At 41.4% G+C, this 19,842-nt stretch overlaps 1 protein-coding gene across 8 annotated transcripts in view; it reads left to right on the plus strand.

Moving 5' to 3' along the window:
- ZBTB38 (zinc finger and BTB domain containing 38) overlaps positions 1-19,842 on the plus strand; it is a 145,969-nt gene that overhangs the window by 67,753 nt on the left and 58,374 nt on the right. For 4 of the 8 annotated variants that reach the window (XR_015727883.1, XM_045791891.2, XM_045791889.2 and 1 more), the window contains 2 exons: positions 6,313-6,378; positions 6,968-7,331. The gene's annotated coding sequence lies outside the window, so the exon portion shown is untranslated. Of the gene's footprint in view, positions 1-6,312; positions 6,379-6,402; positions 7,332-16,986; positions 19,523-19,606; positions 19,832-19,842 lie in introns of those variants that run through there. The other 4 variants (XM_045791890.2, XM_087870239.1, XM_087870240.1 and 1 more) reach the window with 4 other exon arrangements.

Here is a 19,842-nt window from a genome sequence, read left to right on the forward strand (position 1 = left end):
ACCCATATGAGCCCTGTCCACTGCCCCAGACGATGTTCTAGGTGCCGGGGGAGATACAGAGATCTTACAGGAAGCAAACCATTGACATGAGTAAAGGTAGATAATTCAATACAACAAAAACTTATTCTGCTTTTATCTTCAGTCCAAAGGAAGTGAAGATTCACTGAGGTTTGTTAAACTGCTCTGGTGAAATGAGGTGCACGGTTATGGCCTCTCTGAGCTGTGTCATTTATCTGAGAGAAGACAAAGCCAATGAATTTGTTCCCAGGTACAGTCTTGGAGTATTTCTTGCCCAGGAGGAAAGGCTATCAGGAGAGGATTATGTTCTCACATAGGGTAGCTTTTAACAATCTGTGAGAATTCTTCCTCTTCCACTTTGGTTTACATCCTCACCCTCCCTCTTCACCCTACTTGCCAATCTCTCCAGAAAGAAGAAACTCAGCCATCTTGCTGAATATGTGTTTTGCCAATGCAGGATCTAGTAAAACCTTGTTGTTCTACTTGCTCTCCACTTGGGAAGCAGCAAGCAGTCGTGACCACAAATGAATGTGTGACTAGGGATGCAGGAATGCTCTTGATCTCCACGTGCTCACAAGGGCTTTATTAGTGCCATATTACAAATGCACTGAGAAATAAAAGCAGGAACGATTCTGTTTCTAAAGTCAAGGTAGTGATATCAAAACAGTGGTGAGACGTGTTGAGGATATTCCCAGAGGAGAGTACTAGTTGGATTACAGGGGGGCAGAACGTGGTCCACCAGAATCTCCCTTGCAGCCCTAAGTCACTTACCACCTTTTCTCTGTTGAAAACCACATGGTTCACATTTCTCTCCCCCCTCCAGCTCTTTCCTGGATGGTAACCTCAGTGTGGTCCCCAAGGTTTGCTGCCTTGTCCTTGCCATCAAATATATAGCCCTTTCTCATTGTTACAAGATGCTAGTGGATAGAAGTGAGACAGCTCGTTTCTAAGAATTGGAGGCTTCCCAGAGTTCAGATTCTTCAGTCCTGTCCGTCCATCAACCATTCACTCTACTGCCTCATGAGCACTGAGCAACATAATCCTCCTCTCATATTCCCAGGCAGAGTGGAGCTGATTAGAAAGCCCCGTTTGAGAGCCATCTGGCTGGTATATAAAATTACTGCCAATGAGCAACATAGTCAGCTGGCCACATAACCAGGAGGCAGGAGACTTGGAGTCCAGCTCTTGGCCTAACCGACCTAAAAAGCAAGCTAGGCTGGGTTTTTTAGAATCACAAACTGTTCAGAGCTGGAAGGGATCTTAGGGTCAAAACGTATAGGTGCTAACAGAGAGTTAATCACTAAAATGGTACATTTGAAACACTAACCACGGTTGAGGAAAAATCTCTTACTCAAAAGTTAGGCTTTGAAAAGTCGGTTTTTAATATATGTTGGGGAAGGGACTCATAACACCAACTTAGTTTATCTGTTCAGGACAAAAACGTTATTTGTGAATGGAAACCAGATCAGTCTTGATCGTTACACTGACTTTTCTTTAACTGATAATTTAAATTAGAACAATCTAACAACATGATAACAAATTTATTCACAAATGCTGAATATATGAGGTATAAAAGGAAACAAGATATACATTTTAATACAGCAAATGGGCAAACTCACTTATTAAATGTGTGATCTTGGGCAAGTGACCAGATCCCTCTCAGCCTCAGCTCCTCATCTGTAACAGGAAGTCACCTGGTGGAATGAAAGTTTTCCCACTTCTTTCGCCTCATAAAACATTTCCAAATTACAAGAAATCGCCGATCCAAGTGGCTAATCTGCTTTCTACTCTTAACTTTTCAACGTGGTCTAATTGATTCCTCCTTTTTAATTTTATCTTTTCCACCTGCTGGTCCAGCCTTTCTCCCGTTGGTGGCGTCCTAGGTACCCACAATGCCCAGGGCCTGGGAGGTTAAGTCTGGTTCATGTGAACAGAGTTAGTCCTAGCTTCAGGGAGTGGGGATCCCGTCTACCAGGATTCTGCACAAGAAGAAGATTCCTACATCAGGGCAGAATGTGGATGGAGGAGGTTTTATCCTCTGAGAATTGGTGGAAAGGTCTAGACTTTGGAAATGGTCAGACTTACGTTTGAATCCTAACTCTGCTACGTACTATGTGATGAGAAATCCCAATTAGTTGCTCACCCAAATTTGACGATAACTAATGCTCACCTTGAAGGATTATTGGGTTAGAATTAAATAATATAATACAGCCAAAATATTGAGTATGTAGTAGGTTCTCAATAAATGGTAGCTATTACAGACTTAGCTCTGATCAAGGTAGAAAGCAGAAGTTCCTGCCTAGCTCTCTAGGCAAGATATAGATGTTCAAAATAGCATTGGACTTTCCAAAAAATTTAAGTTAAAATATCATCCAAAGCCATTTTTAGTCATTGATAAATTAAGTCACCATGTTGTTTCCAGGGCTAAATACATTCTTATAGACAGATGAAATAACCTCATAAATTTTCCAAACTTCTTAATTCTAAGAATTTAAACAAAAATGTTATATTTGCCGAACATTTCATTTGTAAAAATTTAGATGAGAATGGCCTAACCTGATAACAAATTTACCCACAACTATTGAATGTCCATATTAGGTGTAAAATGGAAACCAGCTGTAATTTTTAATGCAGTGAATGGAGTAAAGAAATGTGCAAACCAGTCCAAATGTTTATAAACCAAGGATTCCTCTGGGACTCAGTGCCCTGACTTTACTCTTTTTTTAAACATACAGAGTCAAGCTTTGTTCATACTTGAATTATGTACTTTGCATAAGCCATGCAATTTAACTTTAACCCACAGGACTGAAAATAAAATGAGCTCAGACTGCAGAACAACAAGACTGTGAGCAAGGAAGAGTGTTAATCAAAGTAAAAGACACACCCCTTACTGCTGCCTCTGTCCTCCTCTAGCCTGCTCCTACCAGATTATTTAGCGTTCCTTAGACTTGACTCCTCAAAGTGGCAGAGACAGGTTACAATTTTTATCATGAAAAAGGGACTTGTCTTTGAATGTTTGTGTATATGCCCTGAGGAACTTGATGAGTAGCACATGATTTTTGAGAAAATCATAAGTGAATGCATACCCTTGCCACTTGTAATCATGACAAAGCCTAAGTAATTCAGGCATGAGCATGGTTTGGTTTTTGCTTTTTGTTTTTTGTTTTTTTTTTTTTTAAGTGCAAAACAGGATTTACTAGTTGAGAATGTCTGCCTAAACAAGCTCATCTATCTGAATGCTTTCAACTACAGTTCAAATTTGTTTAACACAAGCAGGTTTGGTAAATGGGCCAAGTTTGCTCATTGAGCATTTTTAGAACATCACAAAATAAACCAATACGTAGCTTTTAGGCTCATTTTGATAGAAGGTAGACAGAGAACCCACTGGGAGGTTTGGAAACCATTTGCCCTGGCGAGTTTTAAGAGTATCAGTAGCTGGGGTGCCTGGGTGGCACAGCGGTTAAGCGTCTGCCTTTGGCTCAGGGCGTGATCCCGGCGTTATGGGATCGAGCCCCACATCAGGCTCCTCCGCTATGAGCCTGCTTCTTCCTCTCCCACTCCCCCTGCTTGTGTTCCCTCTCTTGCTGGCTGTCTCTATCTCTGTCGAATAAATAAATAAAATCTTAAAAAAAAAAAAAGAGTATCAGTAGCGGACATGACCACATTCACCACCATGTTCCTGGGAGGACATAACCCTATTCACTCATGTCATGAGTGCCTGATATGGATTACTGTCCTTGTCACTGTCATTTATTATCCCAGGCAGAGGAGGCAGTGACTTAGTTCTATGTGGTCAGAGTTAATTCTATATTGTGTTTATTTAGCCTACACGATAACAATTTGTGAGTATCTTCACACGATTGTCAGATGTTCTTACTGGGAAAAATCTGAACAGACACAAATAGCATCAAATGCCTAGGTGTTCACTTCAGCCTCCTCCAACCCCACTCTAAGGACCCTGCTTTAGGGTTCAACGTATATTAAATTGGTACCTTGTAACTCAGCCTGAGAGTCTCTCTAATTTTTGACCCCCATGGTAAAAAGGAGGAATTAGCCTAAGGACACTCCATTCTAATTTTCTGTCGCTGTCGATGCTAACCAGAGCTCATAGAGCAATGTTGTGGGGGTGGGGAAGATGGTTCCACCATTGGTGTTAGACCAGGAGCTACTGTTTCCGTTAAAGCCACGTTTATTTCTGGAGTAGTTGTGGGGGAGAGATGTGCTCCAAAGAGAAGAGGATTCCGTGTGGTTCAGGTATGACTGACCATCTGGACAACCCAACCCAGAGACTAAGTATACGGGATAGAGGTGGGCTGCTGCTTTCCACATATTGAGCTGAAAATCACTTGGGTTCTGGGGAAGGAGATAGAATAAAAGCTAGAAACAAAAGATCCGGTTGTGAAACCTAGTACCTAAGTTAAGATGTTTGAATACATTTTCTCCTTTAAAAAAATTCTGGGGAAATTGAATATTTTTGCTAACCTGACTATTTTTAGCCAGTCCTTATAGAAGATCGAGGCGCTGGGAAACTAGCAACCCCAGAAAATATTAATTCATTTTTGCACGTGTTAAAATTAATTAACATTAGTATATTCAGTGATACAACAAGGCAATTAAAGACTTTTGGAGAGATAAGAAGAAAAACATAAATATATATTCAAAATCAGGCTCATAGCATTTTATAAAAATGTTGGCTTACATCCAGGATCTAAGAGTGGGGGTGGGTATGGTTTCTTTGTAGCTGAAGAAAGTGGAAAAGACTCTGCTTTATTTCCTTAAAAATAAAAGACTTCTTGTTTTATACAGCATGGTAAATGAAATGCTTTTCTGTTTTTTACCTGCTGCAGTTTCTGGAGGAAATTTTTCTAGCAAGCTATGCTGTTTTCCTCTCTTCAGGGACATGGTGACACTGGTTTTGTAGCAAAACAGTATTTGCTTATTAGGCATTTCTTCAAAATCCTGAATAAGCAGCTCTTTCCACATTTTTTGTTCCACATGTTAAACATTTCATTGCAATTTGAGCTTCAATTATGTGTGTGTGTGTGTGTGTGTGTGTGTGTGTGTGTGTGTGTGTATTGATAGGAAGGATTGAAAGAGGATGCAAAAGAATTCTTGAAGGTTTTTTGTTTAAAAAAATTAATTCCTACAATTATGTATTGGACTCTCTACAGAAGGCAATTCCAATTTATTACACAGAGCCAAACTAGATCTCATCAATCTTAAGCGGCGGGGGTAGGGAGGTGGTATTGAAGAAGACGTGAAATTTGGTGTTTGAGTAGATGAGATTTAATTTTCGGAAAACATTTCACTCATAAAACGGATGGCACCCCAGTGTCAGCCCTGACCTCCATGATGTCAATGTCATCGTGCAAGCATAGCTAAGATAAGCCTCAAAGTAAAACAAAGAAACATTGCATTTCAGCACAACACCATTTCTTCTCTTATAGTATGTACTATGTTTATACATACAGCCTTTCGATATTCCTGTTAATGCCTTGTTACTTTACAATTTAGCTTTTGGAGAGGGAGGGAGGAGAAAAATCATTTTGCATGTTCTATGTTCTGAGCAAGCGCGGTAAGTATGCTGCTGCAAGTCTTAACATTATTTAGGTCAGTATCCTAAGGATAGCTTTTATCGTTCACGATGGTCAGCTATACATCCAAAGGAATTCAGCATCAATTTATTTTTCTGTATTGATTTTATTTGCTTCTAAGTTTAAGCAAATTCGTTCACATTTTAGTACAATTGCAACTGAGGAGGTGTCTGCCATTCTGTACTGCAGATACATTTAGCACGATACATTTACACGGCTTGTGGTTAGAGGTTATAGCACGGATACAGACAGCCCGATCATGCATTCTTCTACAAGCCTGCCGGCGTCATTGAGGATCTGAAAAATAATCTAGAAAAGCTATACCCTATATTATATTATTTTTTACTTTGCAATAGCATAACAGTTCTTTTGTTTTGTTTTTTTTTTGTTGTTGTTAGCAATTCTATGAAATTAATAGTCTAGAAAATGCATCCCAAACCAGATACATACTGTATTGAAAGCTTTCTTCAAGAAGAAGATATGACAGTATTCATTCCAGCTTATTTTCTTCATTAGCAAAAGGATTGCTTGATTCTCAGAAGCAAAAGGACATATTCATTGTGCAGCAGCTCTGCTTAAGTGTATGAAATGCCTTCTACTGTCTGGTTGCAGAATTTGGAGTTTGCTAAACAGTGTTTAGTGATTGGGCTCATCTTGCATCACCAGTTGATGACATTTTTCTTTGTTCCCTCCTACCCAGTTGAACCAAGACTCTGAGGCTGATATGCAATGTCACTTACAACATTAATCAGATACTGCATTTAAGGTGAGCTGTCCCTTGCCTCCTCCTTCCCCAGTGCTCGTGTGCTGCATGCAGTGCGTATCTTGCTTCTGCGAGCCTAAGATGGCAGGCAGGATTAGCCGTGCTTTTGCTGTGTGTGCATGCTGTGTATAGAATTCATTACACGTTGCCTAGTATTTCAGATGTGAGTATGTAAATGCTCGGTATGCCATATCATCTGGTAGCGAAGACTTGTTTTTGCCTCATTACAGCCTTAGATATTTCAACATCACCTTTCAGTTCCGATTCATTTGCCTCTGGATGTTTGTTTTTCATCACGTTCAAAATAGGATTTTACCTTTTTTTTTTTTTAACAAAGCCAAAAAAAAAAAAAACCAAACCTAAAAACAAAAACAACAACAAAACTCTGCTACCAGATGGTGTCTCTCCTTTCTTCTTGCATTTGCTGTCTTTTAAATAATGTATGTTGTATTGTTAATTAATGTGAATATCAAATTAAACACTTGAAACTTACATATTTATTATGCAGGTAGGAAGCAAGGTGGAATCTATTTTTAACTCTTATGCACTCCATGGTGTGCAAACAACTTGGTTCTCAAATTTGTATTTTCAGTGCTGGTATCAGTGGTTTGATTTTCAGCAAATGTGACAGTGGCCTTTGCAGTGGTCAGCTCCGGGCTTTGAACTCTCAGAGGAGGAAGGGGAAAAAAATTCAACACACCACCTCCTCGGGTTGCAGCCTCAGAGAAACCTTGGATGAGAAACTTCTTTTTTTCAATCCTGTTTTCCTGTTGATAAATTCAGTTCTCGTGATCACAGTACGTTCAAGCTGTTCTGCGTATGATTTTTTGTGTGTGTGACAATTGCATCTAAAACTTGTGAGCAAGAAGACGGAGAAATCAGTTGGTCTCCATCGCTTTACATAAAAATGGCTGAGTGTCTTGTCATGCTAGCACTGCATTAAGTGATACATACAGGTAGGTCGAAATTTGCATGTTTTATAGATTTTTTTGAGCCATGCAGCAAGAATTTCAGATGGATTAAAATATGACTTTTGGAACAAACATTAAATAAGACAGCAGTAATTTTTTGGAGGGAGGGTATTAAATTGGATAGACTTTCCTATTCAGATACTATATAAATATATGGCTTTGATAAACTCACAAAATGATTCTGCTATAAAAGTGAGATGATTCCTTTTTAAAAAATCATATATATGATAGGTGTGGCGCCATTAGACAACAAAAGAATTTTTTGAAAAGTCTGTTGATTCAGCTCCATTTTAACTTGAAACTAAAAATAAATGGGTTTCTTGAGATAATTTCAAAGAGCGCAAACAAGCTTAATAAGAAACATTTAAAATATTTAAATTTTAAGAAGCGGTCTTTAAACGTGTTCTATGAAAGATGAAAATAAAAACTTACATGCTTCCGAAATCAATTTTAGATAATATGCAAGAATAAATATGCTATTTGTATATCTATTATTCGGAAAGATGATGAGTTACAATTTTTGAAGGGGGGGGTATTAAATGTAGATGGCCCTGTTAGAAGAAAAAGAGCTTCACTGAATGAAAAAGAGCCCCTAGAATGGTTCATTGCAGACCATACAGCTGTGGTTCTGTAAGTACCAAATTCTGGCACTTTTCAAAATAATTTCATGGGCTCTTTCCTTTGAGCTTAACTTCCGAAATATATTTTAGTTTCAAATTAACACTGGGCCAGAACCTGTTTCCTTGGTAACCAAATCTTGTTTAAAAATGCAATAACAGATATGCAAAAGATTGTCTTAAAAAAAGAAACAAATGGTTAATGAAAATTTACAGTTCTTTTTCCTCTCATATAGAGTCTGGTCTGGTTTTAGACGTTTTTAAATGCGGTCTTCAAGCCTTAAAAATTAAGCCATATTTCTACGCTTATAGAGAAAGCTTGCACAGGGAGAGCTTTTTTTCTTCCTCCTTTGTGCTCAGTACTTTCAAAATTAAGGTTTTCTTTGTAACGTGCTCCAGAATGCTGGTCAAGGTTTGTGTACAGAGGTGTGGTTTCATTATCACTGGTTCACCAGCGCCACCGAAACAAAAGGCATCTCAGAAATTCTGAGAATCAGAAAATGCTTGTGCTCTTGTTTTCCCTGATCCCTCCATTGGTAACCTCAGAGCTCTCGGTAGAGAAGGACCCAAACCCAAGCCCACCCCCCCAATGAGACGTGCACATGGAGCCTTTGTGGGAACGTCTTTGTAGATGTGTTCGGAGGAAGATACTGGCAAACCTGAAACCTCTATGAGGTTTGCTCCGATGTGAAGAACATTGAGACTCAGAACCATCTGTGTAAATAGCTGCTTTATTCTAGCAGTTGGTCTAATATTCCAAAGCACCGTGTGTAAAGGCAAACCTCTTATGGGCTAAAGGTTTGTTGCTGCTGTTGTTGTTGTGTTGTTTTGAGGCCAACTTGAATATTTTGCTTGAAGTCTTTCTCTGGCTCAATGATATTAGAACATGATTCATCTCATAGTGATTTCGTTTTTTGGTCTTGCCATGAAATAGCCCTCCTGCCTCACCTTTTTTTTTTTTTTTTTTTTTGGCTGTTCGGGGGCCATTTTCCTTCTTGTTTGTGACTAAAAATGACTAAGTACATTTTGAATGTAGCATCAATCAGAAGATCATAAACCGAGGGGAAATGTCGGAAACCTGATTGAGTCTTGCCTGTTTATTTCAGTACCAGTAGCATTAACAGTTGCAGGAGGATCAAGCTAATTGTCATTCACTCTTGAGCAAATAATGAGCCAGGCATTTGTGATTAAAACACTATTGCTATTCAGAAAGATTACAACTACAATGTCTTCTGTTTTGATAGGCCGGTACAAATCAATCATTTTGAACCTATTTGAATCTTAATCACAAGATTTGATGGATGCAATGGGATTGTTTTACTACAAAAATGAACGCCGGATAGATTCAACAGTGTATTTCTTCTTTATAAAATGTTGATCCTTTTATTATTAACTCAAGCATGGTTGCGTCATCTCGTAGATTTTCATACCTAATGATTTTTTTGTGGCATTATTCATTTATGGTGCTCTTGGTCTTGCCTAAAAAAATTTTAAGCACAATTCAAGGAGGTTGAAAGCCAAATTAGACCGTTGGGAAGTATATTGTACCATTGTCATTCTAATAAATAGACCAGTGAATGGAAGAATAATAATTATTTATTACTTTGTTGTGTTTCACCTTAATGCTTTGCCTTCATATTTCACAGAAATATTTACAAGGCACAAAGCTTTTCTAAACGTACCCATTTACAAATATTATTGAATTTCCTAGTCTAGCCAAAAACACTTCCTGATGATCGCAGAGATGGCACCTACCCCTTCTCATTGTTTAAAAGGTTGTGCTTAATCCATTTACACTTTTTGGCTAAGGTGCTTATATTGGGCAGGCCAGAGCAGGTGCGACAGAAAGAATGTGCAAACAACTGCTTTGTTCTCACCAAAACAAAATGAGCAAATCTGTGGTTTTCTACCTGAATGATTTATAGTCTACAATTCTCAACTCTTTTTCTTTGGAGAATAGGAAATGTTTTTCTGAGCCTTAACTCAGGGCGAATACCAATATCGCATCTCTTGCCACTAGAGTTCTATTAATCTACTTCGTTCACTTCCGTAGAGAGACTGGTAGCCAGTCCCTGTTTTAGAGCTGGTTGGTAGGGGAAGAAGGATCAATAAAAAGAGCTAGCACCTTTACCTTTAATACCAAATCCTGCTACGTCTTTGAGTTCCTGGAACCCTGTGGTTCATTCCAATAGCTCCCTTCCAGGGGAAATGCTGTTCTTAACAACTTTGTTGGTGATTAAACATTCGACACATTTATTGAGCACCTACTATATGCCAGGCATATTCCAAAGGCTGAAAATAGAGTAATGAGCAAGAGAGATCAGGGCCTGCTTCTTAGAGATCTTCCTCTAGCATAGTGGAGTGGCAGGGATGGGGGAGCTCAAAAATAAATGTGTAAATGATTAAAGAACACAAGTGCAAAGAAGAAAATTAAAATAGAAATTTGAAAGGCAAGAGTGATATACTGGGAGGAGGAGAGCCACTGTAGAATGATTGGCCTTCCTGAGGACGTGGCATTTAAAAAGGGGAGAACTGCATGGTAAGATAGACCCAGCCAGGTGGAGTTCTGAGGGTATCATCACGAGGCAGAGGAGTACGCATGCTCAGACTGCAAACTCCTTTCTTTGTGTAACTGCCACTATAACAGAGCCAGGTCTGATGACTTCGCAGGTTAAGCCTTTCCTAGGTCAGCTTCCCCTGCAATGAGAAGGGTGGGCCAGGCCCGTGGCTGGTTTTGGTCAAATTCCCAGGACGCAGTGCCAGTGATGTCACTGCCTTTGACCCAGTCCCACCCTGAAACCACCTAAGAAGGTGCAGTGGTGCTGATGAAATGCTGGCATCGATTTAGCGCTAACCCCAGAAATCCACAGAAGAAAGGATTCTCAGAGATTTCTTTTTCGTAAGAACTCCAGAAAATAAACTCATGGCAACACATGGAGATGACCATTTCCTTCAATTTTTTTCAAAAGCAAATGGTGAAAGGGTCTGTCCCATCTTGCCAATACATTGTCTCTGGCCTCTAACACCTAAAACGTTTTCAGCTCTACAGATCTCTTTGCCTGACAGTGGCTTTCTAAAGACCTTACTACTTGGAGTAGTATTTCTCTATTTGAGCAAATAATACCAAAGAAATTCTTTTTAAGAACCAGATCTCTTTTATGCCCTTTAGGTTAGTCTGTTGATAAATCTCTGAGAACAAAGGGATAGGTTTGAGACTATAAGACCCTTGGGGCACATGGATGGCACAGTTGGTTAAGTGTTCTACTCTTAGATTCTGCTCAGGTTGTGATCTCAGGATCCTGAGATTGGCCCCTACGTCAGGCTCCTCAGTGCGTAGTCTGCTTAAGACTCCCTCTACCTTTGCCCCTTTCCCCCGTTCACTCACTCTTTCTCTCTCTCTCTCAAATAAATAAATAAATATGAAAGAAAGAAAGAAAGAAAGAAAGAAAGAAAGAAAGAAAGAGAGAGAAAGAGAGAAAGAGAGAAAGAAAGAAAGAAAGAAAGAAAGAAAGAAAGAAAGAAAGAAAGAAAGAAAGAAAGAAACGGTAAGACCCATAGTAGCCTTTAGAATGTGTCAGAAGCATCTTCTAAAACCAGGTCGTAATTTAGGGGCACCTTAGTGGCTCAGTCGGTTGAGTGTATGCTGACGGCTTCGGTTGTGATCCTACAGTCCTGGGATTGGGATTGAGCCCTGCATTGGGCTCCCTGCTCAGCGGGGAGCCTGGTCCTCCCTCTCCCTCTGCCCCTGCCTCAGCTTGTGTGGGCACACGCACGCTCTCTCTCTCTCAAATAAACAAACAAATAAACAAACAAACAAACAAACAAATAAATAAATAAATATTGTAATTTAGTGGGTTTTGCTTATCACATGTTAAAGGTGGCCTGGCTGACTCCTTATACTTCGATTTTGACTAACTTATGAACCATTCCCCTGCATGAAGTATGTGCTGGCTCTTTGTAGCAGTCTTGCCACCAGTGGAGGAGTGGGCTTCAATCATTCAGTTCACTTCTTTGAGCATTGGTTGTCGAGCATCTACTGTGTGACAGATACTACTCCAACCCAAGCGAAAATGAAATATGACACGAAACACCCTATGGAACGTCCCTCCAGGTTCCTACACAAGGCTAGAGCATTGTATGGACAGGCACAATTGTGTGTCCTCTCTGTTCCAGACAGAAATGAATGGCATGCTGTTCTCTTAGGGGCCTTTTATACCGTTCCCTTGGAGGCCAGCCTTCAGTTTGGGGGCATTTCAGCTGATGGCAAGGCTGGTTCTTCCTGGGACTCTATATCTCATCCTCATCACCTTCCCAAGATGTCTTGGCTCCTAATAAGCTGCCGTATGTCTGGCTGCCCTCCTCCAAGCTGGTCTGCCTGCATTTGCCAGGTGACTTCAGTAACGGCTGCCACCCTTTCGCATTCATGAGCAGATGTTAAGTTGAGAAGCCCTTGAATATAAAAAATTGAATTTGTGATGCAGGCAAGATGCTTCTGCCTTTTTACCTTCCCTGGCTGACAGTCGGGGCCTCCCTGCTGGCTGTCCTGCAGAAGGCTTGGTGGGTAGCAGGTATATCAAAGACCAGTTGCCAAAGCTCATGTCTCTGTTAGGTGATCCCAGTGTGGCTCTGCTGTGGCCTCAAAGTCTCATTGACCAGAATATTGTTCTTTTGATCTGGTAACTCATTTTGCATCTTTTCCCTTTATTCTCTCCTTGCTTCTGCAGCTATTCCTGCTCAGGGTTCAAGACAAGCACTTGGGCCTACACTCACTACATTTGGCCTGCAGAGGGAGTTTGTTTTCCGGTTCTGTTTTGTTTTTAAAAAGCCAGTGTAAATATTAGTTCTGTGTCCACGAAAAGCTGTGAGAGCTTTCATGATTTTCTTTATATAATACAATAAACCTCTTCCTTCCCCTGTGGTCATTGCTGCCAAACGGACATTTTGAAATTCCTTTTTCATTTAGCATGCTAAAAATCTTCTACCCTGTCTGAGGCCTTGCTCTAATTAAGGCCTAACAGTCCTGCCCATCTTCCCCAGCGCTGAGCATGAGCGGAGTGCCTGCCCCGAGGGCCTTACAAGCCAGTGAGATGAGAAAACAAAAGCCACCAGCTGAGAATGTGGTTAAATCCCAGAAGGGCAGTGCCCCTGTAATTCCGCCCCCCCTTCTCTTGTTTCTTGAGCTGTGGAAGGGAAGAGGGGAAACTTTAGTAGGGAAAGAGAGGGGCTACATCACTGAAGGATTCTCTAGAAACTGCAGGCTATTGAGGAAACGATGTGGAAGAGAAGGGGGTGGTCATCTAGGAGGCGAAATGGGGAGGTGGAGGTGACCGCAGACTGAGAGGGCTTGGGGGGGGGGGGGCGCACAGAAAATAAGAGGAAACAAAGGGAGCAGTCAGGAGGCCGCTGGTGAACAAAAGGAGATGCTGCTGTGCATACCCTGAAGGGAGGGGGGTGCAGGGTACAAGGGAGAAAGGGTGGAGAGGGGGTGCAACTGGGCAAAGGAGTCTTGGGAAAGCCCCTAAAATGCAGGCTGCAGGCCTGCTACATAGGAACTGGTGCTATGATGTTCTGTCTGGCTTTGGTGGTGATGTTGGTCTTGCTGCTTAATTGTCCCATGTTGGCTGTTACAAAGAGCCTAGAGATTGACATCCTTGAGGGTAATTTATCCCAGAATCTTATGAAGTCCCCATCGTAATGTTCCTATTCTCTGAGGATGCCAGAGAGCCCCTCATCACCACCACCACCCCCCCATCGCTCTGCTAGATCCGGATTAAACTTGAAATTAAATGAGCAGACTTTTTACATGTGCTGTGTGGTATTCTACAAAGCAAAGACTAGAAATAGACCCAAAATACCTGATTTCAGCTGCAGATTTTAGGAACTCTCTCCCCAAGTTATGTTGCCCAAGGCAGCCATGCTGCTGTGCTTTTGGAGGCCCTGAGGCCTGCTGCTCGCTCTTCCTCAGTCTATGCAGACCTGCTCCGAGTGCCAAATGTTATTCTCACTGAGTTTCTTGATTGGGTGCCTGTGGGGCTCAGTCCATTAAGGGTCTGCCTTCAGCTCAGCTCATGATCCAAAGGTCCTGGGATAGAGCCCCGCTTCGCATAGGGCTCCCTGCTGAGTGGGGAGTCTGCTTCTCCCTCTGCCTCTGCACCTCCCCCTGCTTGTGTTCTCTCTCTCTCAAATAAATAAATAAAATCTTAAAAAAAAAAAAAAAAAGAATTCGTTGATCTTCAAGAGGACCATGCCAGCCCTTAGTGTTGTCAATATCCCTGTACTGCTTGTTGAGCTCTCACCAAAATGTCAATCACAGACTTCAGTTGCTGTCTCGACCTCAGACACACTTTATTTTGACATTGAGGGAACGGTGGCCCAAAGAAGTTGTGTCTCCTCCAGGTCACTTGGAGTGTTAAGAGGCCATCCTCGACTCCTAGTCCAGTGCAGTTTCTCCAATAAGCTGCTTTTAGGTCACAGGGGACGCCCAGGAGTTTGCACACTTTTTCTGTGAAGAGTCAGATAGTAAATATTTTAGGTTTTGTGGATTGAGGCACAACTGAGGATACTATATAGATGTTTATGTAACAACTGAGAAAACAAATTTCCATAAGCCTTTTATTGACAAAATTTAAAATTTAATAATATGTACTATTCAGTATAATAATAATAATATATGCACTGCACTGTCATAGATACAGAAATGAATGATGGTGGCTGTGTCCTAATACAACCTTACTTGTGGACACTGACAGTTGAGTTTCATTCAATTTTCACATCATGAAATACTACTCTCCTTTCCATTTTTTTTCTGATCATTTAAAATTGTAAGAACCATTCTCAGCTTGCAGGCTACACAAAAACAGGTGGTGGGCCAAATTTGATTTATAGGCCATAGTCTGTGGACCCATTTTCTAAGCCAAAATCAGCAAACCAGGGCCCACTGGTCAGTCCAGCCCACATATGTGTTTTATTTGTTAACGATAATTTTAATTGAATACGTTGCAATGCTTTTTTTTCTAATTTTCTAAGTGCTTTTAATTATAAATTCTCATTATACTTAACTCTAATTATAAAAGTAATATATAGCTATTGTGAAATAATTTGGAATGTTACTATTTAGGCATGTATTCTTTCAATCTTTTATCTATGCACAGTGATTTTTTAAATACTTGAGATAATATATTTTTTTTTAAAGATTTTATTTATTTACTTGACAGAGAGAGAGAGCACAAGCAGGGGGAGTGGCAGGCAGAGGGAGAAGGAGAAGCAGGTTCTCCACTGAGCAGGGAGCCCGATGTAGGGCTGGATCCCATCCGGGACCCTGGGATCAGGAGCTGAGCTGAAGGCGGATGCTTAACTGACAGGGCACCCCTTGAGATAATATTTTGTAGACAATTTTGTATCTTCCTCTTATTCACTTAATAGCATATCATTTTAAAGCCTTCCATTACATAATCTTTTAAAACTTTATTATGAAAATCTTGAACCTATACAAAATATGGAAAGGCTAGTTTAATGAACCCCCATATAGCCATCACCCAACTTCTCTAATTCTCAGTGGCCGGCCAACCTTGTTTTATGTAAATCCTCTCCTGTATTATTTTGAAGTAAATCCCAGATATCATATCATTTTATCTCTAAGTATTTTAGTGTCATTCTCTAAAAGACAAGGATACGAAGAGGAAGCCCTTATGCTCAGCAAATAAATGCCGAAGTATTTAAGGGTAAAAGAGAATGATGTCTGCAACTTGCAAATAGTTCAGGAAAAAATAGGTAGGTAGGTAGATATGAGTAGAATGTATGTAGGCGTTTTTTGGTACTATTCTTGAAATTCTTCTATAAGTTTGAAATACTTCTAAATGAAACGTTTTTAAAATGTGAGTTACTAAAAAAAATAATTTTAAAAAATGTGATTTGCCTAAGAAAAATAACCACAGTATCATTATCATTGCCAACAAATACTAATCCTTTAATAACATCAAATATCATCGTCAACATTTCTCCTAATTTGGCCTAATTTTTCCAATTACGTCATTTAAATAAAAACCAATTTACTTGTTCAAAGCACAATTCCAAATAAGGTCGTTACAGTACAATTGATATTCCCTTAAATGTCATTTAATTAATTGGTTTCCTTCCCTCTTTCTTTCATCCTTAGTATGGCTTTAAAAATTTTGTTGAAGAAACTGACCTGTAGAGTTTCCTACAATCTGAAATCTGATTGATTACACTCAGTGCTATTTTACTTGTTCTTCTGTCACAGAGATTTCCTGTAAATTGGTAGTTATAGCTAGAGACTTGATCAGATTCGGATGCCTTTGTTAAGTAGTCAACATTTCATAGAATTTATATAAAAATCCTGATTTTGGCTTTTTGGGAAAATTCTGCAAGAGTTGATCTGGGGTTGGGTAGTGACCACGCCTGTTCCCCCCACTTCGGTGGGACATGAATTTTCCTGCAGTCCCCAGTTCACACTCCTTCCTGCCTGGCTCCCAGGAGCCTTAGAGCCCCTGTTCTAAACACTGCCTCTTTGGGGGCTTTGGTAGACTTCTCAACACACCATCACAGTAGGCCTTTCAGGAATGTGGTGGGGAGCAGAGATGAGGATTCAGACACAGATTTTCTTAAAATGCTCGAAGGGAAAGAGATAAGCAGCAACATAAAGGGAGGCCAAGGGATAGAAATTTGGTTGGTGCCCAGGACAAGGGAAAGAGAGAAGAGAGGTAAAACAACAAATTAACAGAGCGCTACAAACATGGGAGACAGAATGAGTTAGAGATTCCCAACCCATGGTGGCAAACTAAGGAAGGAAGTGGGTTTTTAAAAAGAGACAGAGGGGCGCCTGGGTGGCGCAGTCGTTAAGCATCTGCCTTCGGCTCAGGGCGTGATCCTGGTGTTCTGGGATCGAGCCCCACATCGGGCTCCTCCGCTAGGAGCCTGCTTCTTCCTCCCCCACTCCCCCTGCTTGTGTTCCCTCTCTCGCTGGCGGTCTCTGTCAAATAAATAAATAAAATCTTAAAAAAAAAAAAAAGAGACAGACTTTAGTCTTTTTATACATTATGATAATATTGAAACCTTAAGAAGAGGCCAGGGGCAGTAAATGTTACAATGACCAACAGTCCTAAATCAGAAAGTGCAAGCATGTAGTTGTGGCCTAGCAGCAATCAAGTGGGGATTAAAGGAAATGAGATAGAAAAGGAGGAAAACCTCCTGGGAAAGGCCACTGGGAAAGGACCAGGAGCCATGCTGTGGAGATGTGGAAGAACTGGTGGATATATCAGAGGAAAGGATCTTGAAAGTCATAGGATTTTTTTTTTTTCTGATTTGCAAATGTATTGAACTGAAAGGTATAAAAATTTAGAAAAATAAATCCCATTTAGTTGTTTTGGAAAGAATAAACCTTTACAGAAAAGCATAAAATTATGACAAGTTGGGATGTTCCTGGAAATTTCCAGATAGTTCCCCATACTCAGAAGAATGATTAAGAGAGAGACTCTGAGACTGGTTATGAGGAAGGGTGGAAAATTTTGAAGGACAGGCTGATTATGTAAGTTTTCGGCTGTGGTGTTTAAAACTGTTGCCATGATATTTTAGTTATTAATAACAATTTGGGGAAATCTGCTTGCTTCTGGAGAAGCATTTGGCTCTAATGAGAAAGAAATGCCACTGTTTGTGAATTCCCAAATGGATGTAAGGAGCCATTCACTTGCTAAGCCTCTTAGGAAAGCCAGAGCCGATTTCACCCTTAACAAGCTGTTGACAGCATCTAATCAGGGTACCACCTGGAACATGTGAGCAGCATAGAAAGTGGACTGTGGACACAGACCTGTGTTTAAATCCCTTTTTGTCACTCACCATGTGACCCTGGCAGCTTACCCACGGAAAATGTCTAGGGTATAAATGTTGTTTTACATTTGTAGCTATGATTCTTACTGTGTGGATGGTAGGAACTTAGAGCTCTGAGTAATTGCCTTCCACCAGCAGCCACAGCAGTTTATACTTATAGGGTACTTACTATGCGCCAGGCACTTTTGGAGATACTTTGCATGTGTGATCCCATTTAATTATTAAAAAGCCCTACAAGGTAAGTGTAATATGAAAATAAGCCTCATTTTATGGGTGAGGAAGCTGAGGCTCAGAGAGGTTAAGTAACTTGCCTAGAATTACACAGCGAGTGTCTCTGTGACAGAGCGGGGCTTTAAACCCAGCTGGGCAGAATCCGAACGCCAAACTCCCTTGCTTACCACCACTTCCCGCCTTCCAACTTCAGGGAAGCACAGAGTGTCATGCCTCATACCGGCCCTATCCAACCTCTGGTTCCTAATTTGTGTGCCTCAATTTTCTTGGAGGTCTCCAAATGGTTTTCACAGTTTCCAAAAAGCCTCAGCGGAGACACATAAACTTGCAATCAGACCACAGGTTTCTTTAGGTTGGAATCTACTTATTGACTGTGGATTGGCTAAAGTTTTGTAGGAGCTCTGATTGGCGGTTACTTACACAAAAACATTGTAGGGTTGTTTTTGAAGTGGGAAGATGAATCATTAGTTAATAAACACCATTTAGTGGAATAGATCTTTCTAAACATGTGGCCTACTGAGAAAGACTAGAGGGTGCTTGGCTTTGAGAAGTTTGGGAACTGCAGTGTACATGTGTGTGCATGTTGCTCAAACTGCCAGCCTTTAAAAACCCTGCCTATATTTTTTAATTACATAATTCTTTAATTTGACTTTAAGTCAATATATTTTTCCTTGATTATTTAAAATGTTTCGCTAGCTGTGTATGTAATATTGTAATCTACTTTAGTCTTCAAGATGATGGGGTTCTTAAAATATGGTTGGGAACTGAGATGCAGAATGGCAAACATTGAATTCCAAACTAAAAACAGGATGACAGGCTTATTATCCTTTTAAGTTGTAACCTAGGAGTAAATCTTTGCTCAAGAAAATTTTGCAATCAGACTCATACCACCAAAATGCGGGGAACACGGATGGTTTTGTAAAAAACGAGCAAAGAAAACCTGCACGTTAGTGCATGAGACCGATAGCTCCACAAGGCGAGCTTGTGTCAGGCCTCAGTAAATACTTTCAATGAGCAGTCCCTGAATCTTGGAAGAAAGATCCTAGCAGGCAGTCAGCACCCTTTATTTGAGGAAGAGGACTGGGTCTTTTGCGTGAAATGCTTTTTTATACCGTGTTGGGAAAATCGATCTAGGCCTCCCCTGACAGCCATGGGAAAGCACAGGTGACACATGATTCCTGAGAATTGATTACATTAAAACTGCACTTGACTTTCTCCGAATCCTGCCTCTCTGAAATGTGCAGGGTTTGGATGCCCTCTGAGATCTGGATCTGGAACCCAGGGACCCTTCTGCCGCCCCAGGCCTTGTTCTGATAGTTTACAGTGGCCGCTAGCCCCCCAAACTAGGTTGTCCTTAGGGCAGGTTCTTCCTGCGTTCTCCCTCGAGAAGGGGGCGGAGGCCACTGCCCCTCTGGTGGAGTCCGGAGCCCCCGCGGGGCCGTCGTAGGTTCCTACCCCCCAGCGCCCACCCCGTCGTCGCACCAGGTACGGTCTGGGTCTCGCTGGGCCGTCGTACGTCCCCCGCCCCCGGTCCCGCCGCCGCCCTCCCGAGGCCTCGTCCTCCGCGCGGCGGTTCCCCCCAGGCGCCCCGGCCCGCAGGCTGAGGGTCGGGCCGACCTCTTCCCAGGCCGGCCGCGTCCGCTACCCCGCGCCGGGGGCGGGCCGGGCCGGCGGAGCCGAGCCGCCGGCGTCCATTTTCTGGGCGGTGCTGTGTGGCGCAGCGGCCGGACTCGCGGGTCCGGAAGAGCCATGGACCCCCGGGGGGACGCGCTCTCGCTGGAGCAGTCGAACCCTGTAAGTGCCAT

Source organism: Ursus americanus, chromosome 20, assembly GCF_024610735.1.
Source record: "Ursus americanus isolate L20-20 chromosome 20, mUrsAme1.1.p, whole genome shotgun sequence".
Taxonomy (NCBI): domain Eukaryota; kingdom Metazoa; phylum Chordata; class Mammalia; order Carnivora; family Ursidae; genus Ursus; species Ursus americanus.